Here is a 15,401-nt window from a genome sequence, read left to right as displayed (position 1 = left end):
CAGCAAGATTATAAGACAGAAGAGAAGCAGACATATGCAGGACCATCCTACATTAAGGCTAGGGTAAAATAACACACTAAAGTCACTTAAAATGATGGTAGTCAGGGGTCATCATAGGGTGCCAAATCACAAGAGCGCCTCTTTTATTACATCCATTCTAGAACAACTAAAAGAAGTAAGACTATGCCTGCTGATGTGTAAAAAAATTGATCAGAGCTAATGACAGTCTATGACCAGTCCCACCACGTTTGTTTATAAAATAATAGCCCCAAATCTACTCCAGCTACAATATTTTGGTATCCGAGTATGAGAATAAGATAAAACAATTATCCAGGTTTCATCATGTCTAAAGAGGGACACAGCTTACGTTTTCTAAAGTGTCTTGATAGTGGACCACAATCTTCTTAACATACCCACCCACCTGTAGTTCTTCAGAACTGTGACAGTCAGTGGCAGCGTGTATATGCACAAAGTGACGGAGTGGGGGTGTGGAACCAGGGACGGACTACAAAATAAATAAATAATGTAACTGCATCCACACTCTGATCTGGCTCTGATGCTCCAATCTGGCACATGCTCCCAGAATCATTGTAGCCAAAGTGGCATTTGTGAAGACCCTCCTGAGTAGTGCATGACTTATGATTGCATTGCTTACATAACTTTTGAATTTCAGTTGTAAATTATAACCATAACACACTTTTGACTGATTTTTTTTAATGTGATTATAATTTAGTTTCACTTTGTGTTAAAAATACTTTTTTGGCTTTACTTCTCGCTTTGGCATCATTTGACAGATCTGAATGAAATTTGGTACACACAAAACGCACTTCGCCACGGTTTTGACATATTAGGTTTCTTGCAGATACATCCAGGGGAGCTAAACAGCGAGTCAAAAAATATGTGTTTTCCATCCTAGCTCCCATAACAAACCTCTCCTGAAACTAGAACCTTACTTAGACTAGACAAGATGTGTCGACTGGTATAAGATACTTCAGTATCTTTTACAATAGTAGCATTGCAAAAGATGTGTGATCTTCAAAATAATAAATTATAGAACTATCTACTCTTACAACATTAATTTGATCAATCAAATTTGAATTTTTGGAGAGATGTGATTAGTTGGAGAAAAACCTGCATTTTTACCACCACAATGAAATTTACATTTTTTTTCCTGGAAGAAATAAAGATAGGAAATAGATGATGCAATATGAAGATTGTTCAAGACAATAGTGAGGCCAGCAGCCCAAACATGATGCCTGTGAATTTAAAGCATCTTTGTAAATATATAGATGTTGTTAAATCGTAATTTTTATTAGAAACTTTTTTTAAATGTTCTTATAAATGTTGCAGCATTTTACAGATCGGCAATACATAAAGTTTTGTGACGATCTATTGGGGGTGAGGGAGGAAGAGTTTCCATTTAATAACTTTGATACCAATTGATAAATATACACAATATTTGCCGGTCAGCACGTTAAGCCTAGACCTGGTATCAGAAGTTCCATGCAGATTAATTCGGCTTGCTGCTTGTGAAGAGCCCAATGCATTGGCCTAAATATTTAATCGTGCATTTTACTAACATTTTTATGTTTCTTTTATTCTATCCAATAGCCTGTTTAACAAGTATTTACAATGCAACGGTTTCGCCTTTGGAAAAGTTAGAGCTATTGGCATTGTAAATGACAAAATTTGTATTTATGTGTTGGTTTTGAAAACAGATAAATAAATGGCATTGTCATTTACATTGCCAATAGCTTAATCTCTCGCAAATGTGAGACCTATTGTACCCTACGGACGAGCTCAGCAGACCGCAATTACTACCACACACACACACCCACCCAGAGCCACACACACACACCCAGAGCCAGCCACACACACCCAGAGCCAGCCACACACACCCAGAGCGAGCCACACCCAGAGCCAGCCACACCCAGAGCCACACACACACCCAGAGCCACACACACATACAGAGCAGTAACATACACACACCCACTGGAGCAGTCACACACTGGAGCAGTCACATACACACACACACACTGGAGCAGTCGCAGTCACACACACACACACACACACACACACACTCACTCTGGAGCAGTCACATACACTCACACTCAAAGACTCTTGTGCATCACACTGTGCACTCACAATACTTTACAGGCAAACATTAGCTAAAGCAACAGATTGACACTTGCATTATATAGGCGGGAACTATGTTCCTTTTCCTTCCATTCACCACCTTATGCAGCAGGGGGCAATGGTTCAGTCTCCTTCCTCCTTTGGCTCTCTTCACTGAGATTGATAGAATTTTCGCTTTAGTTGCATACCGCTGATCGCTATAATTTGCCATTGATGGAAATATCTGAATGCGAGCGATAATCCTGTCGATAGGTCAGAGGTCACCGCTCGACAGTGCTACAGCAGAGACATATCGCACCAGCTAGATCCGCTGCCTTAAGTTAGATACTTGAGTTATGCAGAAACAACGACTCAGAACAGAAAACGTCAGCGGGCTCCCAAAGGGGATTGGTACGTGCGTAACCGTTAAATGAAATGAAACGCTGAAAATACCTTTGTTTCTCTGAATAAACACCGTATTATTTGCATAATAAACGGAGGAATGGGAACGCTGTCGCATTGGAAGGAAACAGTATAATTTCAGATGGGTGGAAAGCCAGGGCTGCATGATGGCTCTTTTATTTGACATGTCTCAGTGGCGAATCCCCAACAAAAGTCAAATTAGCCAAGATATTTTCACAAGATTGTTCCAATCATCACTGACAAAAGGCAATAACGCAGGCTCGGGTAGTACCATGTTCATCCCCTCTTCCCAAGGCTCTTGATATAATGTTGTATTATCCCACAGAGGTGGGGGTGTACACCTGGCGGAGCAACATACCTGATATAAAGCTGGTCGGACAGCAAGTTACCTAAGTAATAGGTATCGCTGAACCGCTCAATATCCAACCCCCTCATATTAAAATACCCCCCCACCCCCAGGGCAAAAAGCCGATGTCCTGCGGGCGACCCAATGTGCAGACCCTTCCAGCATATTACGCTCCCTTTGATGTAAGCCTGCCTGCTCGTTTACCTTTGCATGTCGGTCGGTCTGCTGCTCGACTATGCAACTTTGGACCTGATCCCAAAATATATAATAACACCTCTCTGCTATAACCCTGACCTTACCCCCAAAGTGCTAGTCTCCTGCCGCCCACACAGTGTGCAGACCTCACCATTCCGCTATTATTCGCCCAATAGAACATGGCCCATATCCCACACCCCAGTGCTGATCTCGGCAGGGCCACCTAATGTACAGCTCATCACTCACCCTTACTACTACAGAGCTGATCTTCCGCAGGGCTATGCATTTTGCAGTCAACCCCCCCCCCTCCCCCTCCTGTATAACGCTGCCTTTGCATTCACTGTGCTATTCCGGCGGACTATAGAGTCTGCAGACTTCACCTCCCTCCCATCTAGCGCCCTCTGATATAATGCTGCCCTTCGTTCCACAGTGCTATCTCCACAGGGCCGTGTAATGCGACCAAACCACCCGTCCCCTATATAACGCTGCTCTTACAGCCACGTGATGCATGTCACAGATCTTCCGTAGAGCCATAGCTTGTGGCACTCCCACCTCCCCCACCAATATGCAGCTCCTGATATAACACGGCCCTCCCTTACTTTCACTGTGCAGATCTCCCGTAGGGCGATGCCATGTACAGACAGATACCCCCTCTGAGGAGTTATTGCATTTTTCTTATTTTTCATTAAAACAAATGGGGGGTGGAGATGTAGTATATGGAAGTACTTAGTGTCAGCTGCGGTTGGACTTTCATGCCAGAGTCTCGCCACATGCCGTGGGTAAATTTGGAAGAAGAATACGAGACATATGAAAAACGTATTCTGAGTGAACTTGACTTACTGCAATATATCATCCTTGTATTGGTGTTTTCCATTCAACCATACTACAACTTTGCAAATAAATATGTTCCAAAAAACTGCCAACACAACAAAGGGACACACTATTCGCCTTCACATGCGATCACGATAGTCAATCCACTTCGTTGTCAAACAAATTGCAGCCGACAACCTATGTCTCAGCACTCAAGAGACTCGGATAGGAATACGTCGAGCTCTGTAAAGTCTTGCGTCAACGGTTTAAAACAGGCACTCCTAGAATTAACGTTTTAGCACTCTCCAGGTCAAAGAGTCACAGAAAGTTCTGGAAACGGCGGCAATGCTTTGCATTACTTCCTTTCTCTTCCGATGCGATCCGTGAAGAATCAACCAAGCAGACACGTCCGCAAATCCAGGTCTAGGCACTTTTACTGGATATGCTAATCGCCAAATTGTGGTATTAATGACTTTAATATCAACAAATGTATCCACGGCCAAGTCAGTTCCGGCAATTCTCCGGTCCAGTGAGCAACTGACAAACCTGCCACTACCAGAATCTGAGCCCACTAATTCAATTTCAGAACGTCTGAAAACATAAAAAGAAAAACAAGCCAAGTACCAACATTCAACTGAATACAAATAACGTCATTAAACAACATCACTAATACTGGAATATAACGCCAATTAACCGTAGCCTACATACCACGATAAACGGGGACATTGTATACTTACTGGTGTCTGCAGGAGCTGTCTGGCGTGCCTGGTTGCATCAGCTGTGAACACAAAAGAAGGACCAATTGCTGCGGCGCCCCGCCTTTCTGTTAACGGAGAAAAAAATGTGTTGAAGGAGAGTTCACAGATGTAATGATATATTACGACTCTGCTGACAGAGGTATCAACGAAAACTTATGTGCACGTAAAAGTCATCGAGCGTGTGGCCGCAGCAGAATCCAGTAGAGCGGTATGGAGAGCTACTTTAGGATGAATTCTACTGTGGTCTTTAGCGCCATATTAGTTTGGGAGCTTTGGGGCCTTTATTGCAGCGAAAACAGGTTTTCGGTGTTGCTACAGGCTATCAGAATAAAAGACGGCGGGATGGTTGCATGGATAATTATGTGAACTTCACGAGCAAATGAAATTGACGAAGTATACGTCGGTTCGGCATACTTAGTGCACCAGCTAGTAGCTAACCCACTTAAAAAAACGCACATAGTAAAGCTGGAATGTTCATTGTGAGAGCCTTAATTGTACAAGCCGAAGAGGACTTTTTTTCTTTTCGATCTCGAAGAGAGACCTTTGAGTAATTCCAAATCTTTCATGTTCACAATGCCCAATAACCCTACTCTTCTATGCCAGGTGCGCTCTTTAGGTTCCCGCCCAAATCAAGGTTTACGACGTGTGAGACGGATAGAGTGAGTAAGGAGGGGCAGGGCGAGTGGGTGCTTATGTGGACAATGTAGTCATCGGGAGAACGTTTAAGAACCAACATTTTGTTGCAGTGAATTAACTGCATGGGAGTATTGGCAAGTTGGTATTGATGGTCTGTGCTAAGGCACTGGAAGTTGAGAGCGTATGTTGAGTTTACCTCTCACAAGTCCGGTCCCGGGCCGGCATCCAATCACAGCGCGGCCCGGGGAATGACGTCACGGCGGTGTCCCAGGCCGGCAGCCAATCACAGCGTGGCCCGGGGAATGACGTCACGGGGGTGTCCCGGGCCGGCAGCCAATCACAGCGCGGCCCGGGACACACGGCAACAAGGGGCGGGACTTAAAAAAAGACCGAGAAACGCCCCTGAATCGCGTTCCGACGGGGAAAGAGTGATTGACAGCCAATCTCTTCCAATGGCTAGCCTCCATTTACGAAGCTAGCCAATGGAAGAAGGGGCAGATTCAAGTCCCATCACAGTGCGGCCTGGGACACACGGCAACAAGGGGCGAGACTTAAAAAAAGACAGAGAAACGCCCCGAATCGCGTTCCGACAGGGAAAGAGTGATTGACAGCCAATCTCTTCCAATGGCTAGCCTCCATTTATGGAGCTAGCCAATGGAAGAAGGGGCGGGTTCAAGTCCCCCATACTGTTCTAACATTAGATTTCGTCTGAGCGAACGCTGCTGCGCAGCGGACGCCAGGCGAAACCTAAAAAGCAGTTCTTTATTTCTTGGGATTTCTACTTTAATTCCTTTGTTTCAGCCATTACCTTGATGCTAGTCCTAATTGCACGAAGGAAATGCTTGTCATCGGGGACCATATTTAATCTGGAACTGACATGACCATGAAACCAAACAGAAAAAAGCAACACTATAGTCATCTACAAAAGCAGAACACACTCCTGCATCAAGATTGTATAACAAATCAAATCTGAGTTACCAATCGGGTGCCAAGTATCTTCCAGTAGTAGTTTACCTTAAATGATGTAATCTAGTAATCTTAGATATCTATGTTCTTAGTGGATCATTATTAATGATAATTTAAAGATGCAGCCCAGGAGAACAGCTGCTATCAAATGGACAAGAGTCTGAAACATAACATTCACAATGGGCATCAAAGCCATGGAAACGTCGGCTTTAAGAGAACCTAATCGAAGTCATACAAGAATCAAACGAAATGCGCAATGTTCAATGCGTATGCCACTAAATAATGACCAAAAAACACAGTTGATGGACAGAATGTAGAACAATGTCATACATTCACCCCAGTACAAGGATCTGGGCCTAAATGCATCGTTTTTTTGCACTCCACACCACCCTGGGTTAGACACTGGCTATATGCAACCACTGGAGTCAAGCTATCCAGGCTGATGAAGGCTGATAGCCAGAAACCGGTCCTTGGATGCTTGATACCGGTCTGGGAAAGACATGGCTTGGTAGTTCGGACTGGAGTGTTCCGATGAGGCACAGGGTCAGAGCTGATTTGCATATAGCCAGTGTCTAACCCAGGGTGGTGTGGAGTGCAAAAAAACGATGGATTTAGGCCCAGATCCTTGTATTGGGGTGGGTATACTCAGACGTGAGTCCCAGGCTCTCCACACCACTGGAGTCAAGCTATCCAGGCTGATGAAGGCTGATAGCCAGAAACCGGTCCTTGGATGCTTGATTCCGGTCTGGGAAAGACATGGCTTGGTAGTTCGGACTGGACTGTTCCAATGAGGCACAGGGTCAGAGCTGAATTGTATATAGCCAGTGTCTAACCCAGGGTGGTGTGGAGTGCAAATAAACGATGGATTTAGGCCCAGATCCTTGTACTGGGGTGAATGTATGACATTGTTCGACATTCTGTCCATCAACTGTGTTTTTTGCAATTTTCACCCCGAGTGTGCTGGGTATACTCAGACGTGAGTCCCAGGCTCTCCACACCACTGGAGTTAAGCTATCCAGGCTGATGAAGGCTGATAGCCAGAAACCGGTCCTTGGATGCTTGATTCCGGTCTGGGAAAGACATGGCTTGGTAGTTTGGACTGGACTGTTCCCATGAGGCACAGGGTCAGAGCTGAATTGCATATAGCCAGTGTCTGACCCAGGGTGGTGTGGAGTGCAAAAAAACGATGGATTTAGGCCCAGATCCTTGTACTAGGGTGAATGTATGACATTGTTCTACATTCTGTCCATCAACTGTGTTTTTTGCAACTAAATAATGACCTGCATGCTGAGGTAAAATAAATAGAAAAGTGGACTTTATAAATACCAAAAGAAATCCTTATAATAATGACAAGGTATGGTGCATAGATGGATCAAATGTACAAAAATAGAGCGGGTCCTGAAGTGACAGATTACAACCCAGGCCAGTAGCCAACAGTAAACCAATTCTCCAGGTGGGCCATAAGGAATTGAAGATAACCCATATTAGTTAAAGAGGGACATGAATGCAAGCATATCTGTGAATTGTCAATAATTGATGTGTATTGGGTGTGTAGCACTCGCACAAGTGGCATCTCATTCGGGTTATAACCGATTGCAGAAATCCATGGTTATGAGCTCAAACATCTGGGACACAGAAATAACCAGAAGCGCACTTGTGAGAGGGAGGGTGCCTCCTTGGAAATCCATGACTGGGGGTTCGAACAACTGCAACAAACAAGGGCACACTCTTTAGGGTGAAGTGCGTGCACAAGTAGCATCTCTGTTGGATCCTAACTGACCGGGGAAATCTGCATGTATGAGCTCCAAAATCAAGAAAGCTGAAATGATGAGATAAGAGTTAATGGGGGAGAAGGCACCATCTTGGAAATCTGCTGCTGGGAGCTGTAACTATTGCAACAAATAGGGGAAGGGTGGCTACACATGCCTAAACTTTTGCTGGCAAACAGAATATTGTGTACAGTTTTAAAATGTATTGTGCACGGTGCACCAAAATTTAGAGAAGCTTACTCTGCCTACACAGAAAAAAAGTATTTTTCTGTGGTTCGTTCTGAGAAAATATTGTTCAATTTGCCTTGCTCAGTCTGGGTCTATGATTGTTTTTAATTTTTATTGAGATATTAATAACATACGCTATTTAAGAACAGTACAAAGATGACAGTGTGCTAAAGTAGCTAATCATTTTGTTTCAACAAGTCATACATCAGTTGCATTCTCATTTTACAGGTCTATTAACAATAAATTGTTTATCCATTAAACTTTATTCTGATATGTTAAGGTCTAATAATCCTCAAAGCTACGTCAACGTTGTCTTCTGCGCTTGTGAAATAGCAACTCTTTCCTCATGGTATTTATTATTTAAATTTGTTATGCCTGGCAGTTAGTGATTAAGTTTCCATAGACCACTAGTTCTGTGTGATCAAAGAGCGAGCTATAAGACATTTTTTTATTGGTCTAGGAAGAACGCTCTTAGTTACTGACCAAGCATAGAGATGCAAGGGTTAGGTTGAATACTCCAGCCACACTAAGCAATTTTTTAATATAATAGATCTCCATAACAGGAACATATATGTCCCTAATTCCCTAACTCTGTAATACAGCGGCAACTTCTACCATTTTAGTATTTGCTTGAAAATGTATGCAGTCATGTGGGTACATCATCTATTTGTTACACAGAGATATATAGAACCCTGCATAAGTTGGAACTAGCGGTGTGTATTAGTTGGTTAATTTGTTCCTATTCGTAATAAGATGTCTTCTTACAAGTGAGAGTCACATCTGGCTCAGATCTTTCAAGGTTTGAGCTTGATGAATTTTTTTACATACTCTTATTTTCAAACGTGATAAACTTTACTGTTCCATTGAAGAAATGCATTCTCATATTTCATAATTGTTTCAGTCTTCTTGTTTAAACAGTAACCTCAGAGACTCAGGAATGTATCTGTTATTGATAACGGGTGCAATATTAACCTCATATAAACATATCATAGTTGGACTAAAACATTGAGACTTGCATGAATATTCTCTTGGGCCGGTACTTTGGAGTCTAATGGTTCAAAAAAGATAGTAAATAAGAGGTGACATGAGACATCCTTGGCATCACTCTTCCCATTCTATTTCCAATAACCTACATTCTGGTGGTTGCTCCCTCAAAAAACATTATAAACCTGGTGAGCTGTTTATTTTTCTCCGAGAAAGTTCTTAGGAATTCCCAGTTCACAATTTGGAACACATTTTCAGCACGGATTAGGATAGTAGTAGAACAGAATCAGCATTGTAGTAATCTATAATTTCCATAAGGTAGTTTGTGTTATACATCCCAATCAGACAGGCTTTATCCCTGGAAGGTTAGCGGTGTCTAGGATCAGGGATAACGTCAGCCAATCTTAAAGGGCAGACTTTGATTAGAATTTTGTAATCCATATTTAATAGTGTCATTAAGTGGTTTGAACCACAAAGTTCTGAATACTTATCTGGTTTGCGGGCAAGACAGGGCTCTATGACTGGAAAGTTTTGGGCGGGTTACCGGACTATAAAATATGGTTATACAAATTGGTCACCTTCACATCTAGTTAATCTTTAAAGAACCTATAAACTTCAGAAGGGATACCATTGAGTAAGGGAATCCTGGAGCTGGGCTGCTGTGAAATAACTCTCCTGACTTCCTCTTCGGTGATAGCTGCAGCTAAAGATAATTGATAATCTTCTGATAATTTTTTAAGCTTACTTGCTGCTAATAACAGGCTAAACATTTTGGGGTTTGGGGCGGTTAATGTTTCAGTATACTGTTTTTGATAACATTGAAAAAATGCTGTGTTTATCTTGAATTATTCTTCTATCACTATCCCTGTCTCTATGTTGAGTATATTATTAATCTGGTTCTGTGAATTTCTATTTTTGGTTTTCAATGGCAACAACTTGACAATTTTTTATTCACTGTTTCCTTGTGCAATCATGGTAAACTAAATATTACCGTATTTTCCGGCGTATAAGACGACTTTTTAACCCCTTAAAATGTTTTCAAAAGTCGGGGGTCGTCTTATACGCCGGACACCAAATTTTTATGAGTGGAAGCAACGCTCCACCGACTTTGAATTTGCACCCACAAACCCTCCAATATGACCTCTGGGCTCTTACTCGCGCGTTCACACTCCCTGTGCCGTAGCAGGACTTTACCCGAAGGTGTCTGCCCGCTTCACAATAGGACCGGTAATGTGACATGAAGAACAAATACACGTTTAGACTTTACCCGAAGGTGTCTGCCCGCTTCACAATAGGACCGCTAAATGTTACATGAAGAACAAATACACGTTTAGACTTTACCCGAAGGTGTCTGCCCGCTTCACAATAGGACCGGTAATGATACATGAAGAACAAATACACGTTTACCGGTACATTAATCAAAAATTGCACATGATTCGAAAATGGTGCACAGTTACTTACAGTCCCGTAGTGCTGTAGTGCCGATGGGAGAGGGTCTCACGGGGCATTTCGGTATTTTCTTACTGCGTGTTCAGCCTAGAGACACAGCGGTATATGCGCTGATCTGGCGCCATAATCCTCACGTTCATCGGAAGGAGAGGAGCGTCACTACCGTACGTCATCTCCTCAGTTCATGGAAATTGAAAGTGGACTGCAGAAGGTTCCAGCCGGCAATACAGTACCGGAACATAATGTTTGGAAGTGTTGGAAGTGGGGGTAGTCTTATACGGCGAGTATAGGACGAAACCTACATTTCATCAAGAAAAGTAGGGGGTCGTCTTATACGCCGGAAAATACGGTACTTATAATCTATTTAACTCTCTCATCCTATTCTCTGACAGATTCCTGGTTAAAAACCTTGACCAATGCCTAAAGTTTTGGACATGTGTTTAGTACTTACCCTTCTTGAGCTTTTATTTCCCGAATAGAATGAGCGATAGAAACACTCAGATAATATGCCGTGAAGGTGTTCCATGCAGCATCTGGAAAGCAGTCCTCTCATTGTTGCTAAAAAAGTAATAATACACAAATCCCTAATAGAGGTGCGGGTAGAATACAGGCATCGAACTTTGATAGTAAGGATAGAGCCGCTGTCTACACCTGTAAAATCATTTTTTTGTGAATCTTGATTTCTGTGATTAGTTGTTGCTGGTGAATAGCCACCCCAGTTGAGTTTAACCCTAAACGGGCATACACACATCAACATATACATCTTAACTTCTCGACACATACACTGGTACATTGAGTAATCAATGCATACACACACACTGATCCCTTGATTCCACTACCTTTGGCAAAAGTGTACTACCAAGGTCCAAGTTATTGCTTTGACTTTTTAACGATTATATTGACTCACGACCAAGTCGCTTGCAGTCATATAAAGTACACATTGGTGTGCATGCATATAATCTATAATCATTAATCAGTTTTAATTTAGCTATTGTTACTGTATCTGGCATCGTGATCTGTGATATTTATGTTGTGAGAGCTTGAATGTTTTTTCTCACCAACTGAATGTGTTTTAGCCACTTCTCTAGGAATTTCACGCAAAAAACAGGATGTAGGCGAAAAGTCTGAGTGTAGGTTTCGTGGAAAAAAATATGCTTTTAAGAGTTCTGTCGAACTGCTTTCAGAGTAGGATGGGCTACCATAAACAGACAGTGAAAGCCAACATGGCCCCATTCTAGTTGCAAGTTTCTGCAATGTGGGGTTTAAACATTTCCTGGTCTGACTTTGCTTATCCATTTGTCCCTGTGCCCTTAACACACACCTATTTTGAATTAAAAGACTTTTGATTAATCATCCCATACTAAGAAAAATCCACACCTGATTTTACTCATGCACACACAACATTCTCCACTCTTACCAGCCAACATACACCACGGGGCTGGCTCACAAAAGAATTTAGGAGTACGGGAAGTCGTACTACAGGAGAACCCTTTTAAGTGTTTTTACATGTCTTTCTGACTGCCTACACATTTCCAACTACCTACTAGAAAAAAGCCAAAAAGGGCAGAGTGCTTCCTATTTTTATTGATTGTAAATTATAATTTCCTGAATATGCCCATTTTAAAGGTTTTGGGACCTATTCCCGAAGGGATCTAACCCCCAGATGCATCAACAACCCATTTTGCGATTCCTAAATAGCGAAAAAAACCGATTCGCTATTAAGGAATAGCAAAATGGAATGCATCGAGAAATCACTTAAAAAATAGTAATTTCTTAGAATTCCTTAATTGAGACTCGTAAATTGCGAGTCGCAATTAAGGAATACCTCCCCAATCATTCCTATGGGCCTAGAGGCCCATAGGAATGAATGGGAAGACAATCTCAATTTGCGAATCGCAATTAGTGATTCGCATATTGAGATTGCGATTTCAAGGGTGCAGGGGTGTCCAAAGGACACCTTGTTACACCCCTGAAATTGATCTGTGCACATAATGTTGCGCACACACATGACCTTAGAGCATGTGTGTGTGCTCAACATGAAACTTTGAAAAATGCACTTTAGTGCATTTTTCAAAGTTTTTGCAAATTACCATGAAGTTGTACTTCATGGTAGTTTGCGTGCCCTGTTAGCGAATTCGTTATTTTTAAAACTTTCATGCATTGCATTTGAGGAATCTCAATTTGAGATTCCTTAAATGCAAATAATCACAATTTAGCGATTTCGCAATTTGCGATTTTTGCATTTGGGATGATGCATCCCAAATGCAAAAATCCCGGTTTCTGAGAATTTGCCCCTTTGCAAGCGGATTTTTGTTTGATGCATCTAGCTGTAAGAGTACGTCAAAGAGTACCATAGCAGTAGTACAATTTTGCGTACTTCAAAATGCTTTCATGAATAGGCAGAACATCTTACCTCGTGCAATTGTAGCTCTTTATTTCACAGGTTTATTTAAAATATTTCCATGTTTTGAAGAAGTGCAAAAGTATAATGTCAAGACCAACCAAGGTCCCAGAATCTAAAAACAGAACCTTCTGTCTCTGGGGGAGGTGGAGGAGGTGGTAGCATTTGGGATGTTGCAATCTTTCTGTGGTTGTCAAGGATGCTCTATCATGCTGACTCAAAAATACAATAGCAGTTCTCCTTTGAGTGAGTGCGAGGACTCAGTTTAGATTTATCTGCATACTTAACTTCCTGTCTTTTCCTGCCAAGGGTATGACTATTTTTATCAGTCTGCCAAATACTTTGAAATCCTATTTTTCTTTTTTTTTTGCATCAGCTCCCTCCTTTGCCAATTTCTGTGCCCTATTGACCCCTTCAGCAATTCATTCCCCTCGTTTTTTTTTCTTTTTAGGTCTGGCTTCAAATTACATTTGTAGGATGCCTTATTGTTACCATTGCTTTAAAATATAGATAGGCTTATTGTTACCAATACTTTAAAATATACTTAGAGTGGGATTTGACTCCATCCAGAAGACTTTTTCCCTCTACTGCTATTGGCTGTTTTGTGCATCATTCCACCTTCTATTGAGTGCGTGTACTGCAATGCATGCACACATTCTACATTTTAAAAGTACTCTGAAGGCTAATTTTAGACAAGACTCAAAATGCAAGCCTGACCAACGGACATTACCCAGTTTACAATTTGTACTGCATGGTACTGTCACCCCTGGGCGTATCTGGGCGCTGGGGTATGAGGTCTCCATTGAAAAGCCAGGTCTTGAGGAAACAGCGGGAAAAGGGAAGTAACGAGCTGAAAAAGGCAAAACATAGGGCGGAAAAATAAGCGAGCTGAAAAGGTCAAACAGAGGGCCGAAAAAATTGAAGAAAAGGCAAAACAGAAGGCAGAAAACACGCAGAAAGGCAAAATAGAAGAAGAGGGTAAAACAGGGGAGAAAAATGAGCAGAAAGGTCAGACAGAGGGCAGAAAATGAGCAGAAAAGGCAAAACAGATGGCAGAAAAATAAGCAAAACAGAGCAGAATAGGGCAAAACAGAGGGCACAAAAGCAAGCAGAAAAGGCAAAACTGAGCAAGGAACTAACAGAGGAGGCACTAACAGAGGGCAGCAGATAGACAGGCAGCAGAGGGTAGTGGTCTGTGGGCAAGCTGGACAGGAGAAGTGTCACAGGGGAGATGGCACAAGGAATATCTCCCAGGAACTGTTCTTACACAGATTCAGGGGCTGGTTTTGGAGTCAAGGACATGCCTTGCAACAAGCATTTGCAATGCAATAGGTCTCGCATTTGCAAGAGTTACAGCTATTAGCATTATAAATGACAATGCCTTTCATTCATTTGTTTTGAAAACCTACAAGCGGTGCATAAACACGCACTTTGTACGTATAGTCCTTGTTTACGAGAAGCAAGGCTGTCAGTAAAAGACTGCCAGCTTTGCTTCTCATAAGCAAGGACTATAAGTACAAATTGCTTGTTTACGCACAGCTTGCAGGTTTTCAAACGCATAAATAAAAGGCATTGTCATTTACAATGCCAATAGCTCAAACTCTCGCAAATGCAAGACCTATTGCATTGCAAATGCTTGTTCATTTGGCTTCTAAAAAAGTCTCCTGGAATCACTCTACTCTGTCTTTTAAAACACATATGTACACATTTAAAACAACCAAGGTAAAAATGGTTGAGCACCCTAAACCAAAATCAAAATCTAAAAGACAAGAAGAAGCGGGTGGGGGGGGGGCAGGGGGTCTCTATCCTGCAATCCTTAGCTTTTTTGATTAGCTCACAGAAGCCTGGACTCCTGCGATTTACAAAGACCAGACATTAATGTTAAAAGACTGACTATTTATTTCAGTCTTCCAGAAAAAACTCTTTTTATTAAGTCACGTAATGATAAAGGAAAGCCAATTCTTTTTTCTACATTGCTATGCTTAAGTTGCATGATGAAGTGCATGCTGGGATCTCTGAACGGGTGTCCCAGCCTTTTCAGCTACATGGATCACCCTCAACAACTTACGGTCTTGGCATACAGATCCAGCAAAATAATCATAGCTCTAGGACTGCTTCTGCTGGATTCCTCACAACAGACACTAAAGAAGTTAGAACTCGTCCATTTTATCATGGGACAGCTGGGAAGAAATAGCTTATAAAAAACAGCCCAGTGTGATTGAACAAGATGAATTTAATAAGATACAAAAAAAGATATGCCGATATCAAAATTGTTGATGGAAAACTGCAGAAGCAAACCTAGAATATACAGGCTACCAAAA

The sequence above is a fragment of the Lissotriton vulgaris genome, chromosome 1_1 (genome assembly GCF_964263255.1).
Source record: "Lissotriton vulgaris chromosome 1_1, aLisVul1.2, whole genome shotgun sequence".
Classification (NCBI taxonomy): Eukaryota; Metazoa; Chordata; class Amphibia; order Caudata; family Salamandridae; genus Lissotriton; species Lissotriton vulgaris.
The sequence above is the reverse complement of the archived record's forward strand: the minus strand, read 5'-3'. Positions refer to the sequence as shown.